Below are 4,804 nucleotides of genomic sequence, written 5' to 3' on the forward strand. Positions count from 1 at the left end.
TACAAGTGAACTTTTCTAGAACAAGAATGTAAATGTTTTGACACAATGACTATGCAAATGACATGAAATTTATGTGAACCAGCTTGATGAAAGTATTTCAAAATGTATATGAAAACACTACACTGTACCCCATGTTTGCATTAATGTATACAGCTATCATGTAATAAAAAAAAAAGAGATTCATCATCTTTCTTAAAAATTTTGATATTATTAGTGCTATAATGATGATAGCAGTATTGATATCTCTGAGGAGGAGCTGATCAATCCTAGTACAGCTGAAGGGGACGATTTGAAAACTGAAGAGGGACATTGGGACAGATGTGATATAAGAAGTTTGAAGCATCAGAGGGGATTGGTATTGATAAGGTCTCAAATACAGTCTGTAAAAACTTTCACTAGTGTGTGGCTAAATGAGAAAATTGAGGATAAACTAATGAGTCGCTCTGTGAAACTGAATATATTCCTTATAAAGGTTAATATTTATTCTGAAAAGATCACTTATTTTGTTGTTAAAGCTCTAAAATGATCATTATAGTAGATATTAATTTTTTTAAAGGTTTTAATTTTAGAAGAAAATAAGAAACAAACAAAAACTCCAAACCAGATTTGGTAGTTTCTTCATCTACAAGGTGACTATAAAGTTCGTGTCCATTTTTAAATTGCAGACTATTTTAATGGCACACAAACTTTACGGCCACCCTGCATTTTCTTTTTGGAAAATACACAAGTCATGAAATCCTCAAATCTGGGAATAACACTAATAGGCTAGTAAATGACTTTTAATATTTGCCCTTTAATCTACAAACTACAAATTTGAACTTGGTATTGAGTACATTGAGAGTGTGCTTCAAATCTATCCAGTCTGTAAGAGAAGCTATAAAATCTCCATCTTTCATTATAGTTGTGTTGGGTGGTATCCTCTCATGGGGAGAGAAGGACGGCTTGGCTGCAGGTGCAAGCTCAGTCTTAGAATTGTATGAAAGCAAGAAATGACTACTACTCAGGGTGGCAGTAGCAAAATGTCTTCATTTTCCACTCCCTTTTATTGGGAGCTAGTCATGTACGTCACATTGATCAATAATCCTAACATTTTCTATTCTTATCTTAAACTATAGAAAAGAAAGAAAGTCCAGGAAAGTGAGATAACTATCTTAAAATAGCCTAAAGAAAGAAAGTCCGGGAAAGTAAGATAACCATCTTAAGACTAACCTCAGGCTATTCCTCTCTAAAGACCTAAAACAACTACAAATTATCTGACTTCTATTGTTAAAGTTAAAGGTCAGGATAAACAGGGGAGTAAAACTTTTTTCTTCTATGTACTCAATTAAATTTCCAAGAAACAGACTCTGTGACTATTTTCTCATGGTTTGGAGGCCCCGCCCCCGCTAATGATAGAGTGTTCTTTTACTCACATCATTATGATGGAGTTTTTCTTTTCACTCACACCAACCTTTTTTTTTTTTGAGACAGAGCCTCAAGTTGTCACCTTGGGTAGAGTGCAGTGGCATCACAGCTCACAGCAACCTCCAACTCCTGGGCTCAAGCGATTCTCCTACCTCCGCCTCCCAAGTAGCTGGGATTACAGGCACCCGCCACAATGCCTGGCTATTTTTTAGTTGCAGCCATCATTATTGTTTGGCGGGCTGGGCTGGATTCAAACCCGCCAACTCAGGTTTATGTGACTGGTGCCTTAGCCACTTGAGCCACAGGTGCCGAGCCACACACCAACCTTTGACTCATGTCCCCTGCACAAATGGACCGTTTCAACCCTTATCTGGCAGGCTGACTTGACTGCACAGTTGGAGTTCCATGTAGGAGGTTATTAAGCCTTGCCTGTAGGCCCCCACCATGCTTTCCCAGGTCGCTTAGGCCTGGACCATGAAAGCATAATACTCACAAGTCTTTTCACTCAGTTTCTGGAATTAAAAGAGCACATTTCATTTAATTTTGTGGGAGTTCATCCCACATGGTTGAATAGTACAAATGTAAATAGTTTAACTTATTTGTATATGCCCTTATAATAATCTGAAATATTAATTAAAACATAAGAAAGATTTAAGGGGGAGGTGCTGTGGCTCAGTGAGTAGGGCACTGGCCCCATATACCAAGGGTGGTGGGTTTGAGCCGGGCCCTGGCCAAATTGCAACAAAAATGGCCGGGCATTATGGCAGGTACCTGTAGTCCCAGCTGCTAGGGAGGCTGAAGCAGGAGAATTGCCTAAGCCCAAGAGCTAGAGGTTGCTGTGAGCTGTGACACCACAGCACTCTACTCATATATGCTGTTCTTTCTCTCATATGCTGTCATTCTCTGGTGACAAAGTGAGACTCTGTCTCCAAAAATAAATAAATAAATAAAATGAAAAAAGAAAGATTTAAGGAAAAAGAATATTTGTCCTTTAGAGCCTGCTAAATCTGTTATCACTGTATAATGAACCTGCCCTGAGATAACCTGAGGCCTCACCTGCACTGGGCATCATGCCAGGGGAGGGTGAAGCTGGCCACCTGGGCCAGACCCACAGGGCTTTCTCTATAAAAGGCCCAGCACCTCACCAACGTCAGGGTCCTCTGCAGAGGAAGCTCCACACAACTGGCAAGTTTCAGCTCCTGGCTGCTGGGAGGGAGGAGGTGGCTTTCTGTGCTGGAGGGAAACTCCGCTGAGACTCAGACTCAGTCTGCGAGTGGGGAGATCCTGATTTCATCTCAGGTCTGCTTTTGATCTCAGAGATATATGTACAATTTAAACAAAAGGCAAGGGGCTCTGGAGTCTTGGTGGGACTGGACAGGGTGGGAGCAGAGATGTAGAGAGAAAGATGCTCAAGTCAGTGGCCTTCATCTTGCTTTCCTTTAGATTACAATGACCTCCCTGAGCTTCCTGCTGTTTCTCACTGTGGCCACCAGAGCTTGGAGTGAAGGTGAATCAGCACTTGGGGCTGTGGGTCCAATGGCTCAGTTCTGGGCTGGGTGGTTCTCAGGGTGCTGGTCTGTCCTGGGCCTCAGGGAGTGTCTGTGAGATGCACAGAGGGTGGTTTGGACACAGGCTCAGTGCTGATGTCTGGACCTTTGTTGCATCTAGCCAATAGCAATGTGGATGTTGCATGAGGCATGCGCTGGGGCCAGTCTGTGCCCCTGTGTGGCCCCAAGGAACTGTGTTTCCTCTAAGCCACTCCCCACACCTGTAGCCTTAGCCATGGGATTTCCTTGGGAAGTGCAGGGCCTGCTTTGTGCTCAGAGAACGTCATTTTCACAGTTGTCCTCTCTACAACAGAAATAACAGTGGCATTTTAAAATCTGTATTCCTCTTCACTGTTATTTATTGATTTTTCAAAAGTAAAGGTTGTTTCTTATTACCTTCTCAGTTAATCTACACAAAGCTTTGTTTCAAGTCTGAGGAAACTGAGGCTCAGATCAGTTAAGTGTAATTCCGGGAACACTCAACTAGTAAACATTGAGCTACTTACAGGTGGACGCATCAGACCTCAAACCTTATGACTGTTGTCATTCTCAACACTCTTAGGGTAGTTTGCAGACTCTTCAGCCTTGTGATATGTATATAAGTTTCTTCATCCTGTGGCTCTGCTGCTCTCTCACCACTTTCTACCTGACGCGCTATGTTTCAGCCACCTTAAGTTACTTACGTTTCTTCAACTGGCTGGACTATGCTGTGTTTTTTTTTACTCCTGGCTTTTGAACATGCTACTCTCTGTCCCTTCAATTATTTTCTCTTTCTTCCTACTCACATATGCTGTTCATTCTCTCAGAATAAGTTAGGTCTCACCTGGACCAGGAGGCCTTCTCTGAGCAGACCATCATGAGACAACTCCCTCCACACACCTGTCTCCTACTCTAAAACAACCTCCCTGCCTCGGGTCTGGCATCTCAATTCCCTGTCCTCCCTGCAGAGTCATTCTTTTGTTCTGAGCTTGTCTATGGTTTTTCATTGTTTGTTTGAGATAGGACCTTGCTCTGCCTCCCACCTGGGGTGCAGTGGTGTCATTATAGCTTGCCACAGCCTCAGACACCTGGGCTTGAGTGATCCTCCTGCCTCAGCCTTGAGAATAGCTATAACTCTAGATGATGGCTGCCACACCTGACTAATTTTTCTATTTTGTGGAGTCAGGGTCCTACTCTTGCCCAGGCTGGTCTTGAAGGCCTGGCCTCAAGTGATCTTCCTGCCATGGGCTCCCAGAGTACTAAGATTATAGGCACCTGGCACTGTCTTCCTCTCATCATTTATTATTCTCAGCATTATTTTTGTTGTTTTGTCAGCCACTCCCTGTGTGGACAGCTCTTGGGGGATATTTAATTTCTTTGACTGCCCAGGGCTCAGGGCAGGGCTGGTGAGGGTGAGGTCATGTGGAGTGAGGCCTGCATCAAGCCTGTGTTGGATGTTGGATCAAAGGGCTAAATGAATATGATGATACTGGACATCTCTGGGCCCCAGTCGTAAGAAATGCAGCTCTGCTATAGTCGGGGGTGGAGAGTTTGGGACTAGTGACAAGGAGAGGCCTAGTTTTGTGACAAACCGGCAATGAGAATAAAACTGTTCATATTCTCTAGAGGAGGCCAATACTTCCTACAAGGATTGTACCTGTTCTTCTTGGTCTCCATCTCAGTCCAGAAGCTGCAAGGAAATCAAAGCAAAGTGCCCCAACGCACGTGGTGAGTGAGGACACACTTACACAGAGCACCACCGTGGTACTCAGGATTCTGTACTCTCAGAATTTTTGTTTGCCTGTTCGTTTGTTTTTAATTATTTATTAAATCATAACTGTGTACATTAATGCATTCATGGGGTGCATTCGTGG

The 4,804-nt window shown here is 43.3% G+C and overlaps 1 pseudogene; it reads left to right on the forward strand.

Moving 5' to 3' along the window:
* The first annotated feature begins 2,853 nt into the window (after positions 1-2,853).
* Positions 2,854-4,804, forward strand: part of LOC105887501 — an 8,351-nt pseudogene continuing 6,400 nt past the window's right edge.

This window comes from Otolemur garnettii, unplaced genomic scaffold, assembly GCF_000181295.1.
Source record: "Otolemur garnettii isolate 467f Iridium unplaced genomic scaffold, OtoGar3 scaffold00091, whole genome shotgun sequence".
Classification (NCBI taxonomy): Eukaryota; Metazoa; Chordata; class Mammalia; order Primates; family Galagidae; genus Otolemur; species Otolemur garnettii.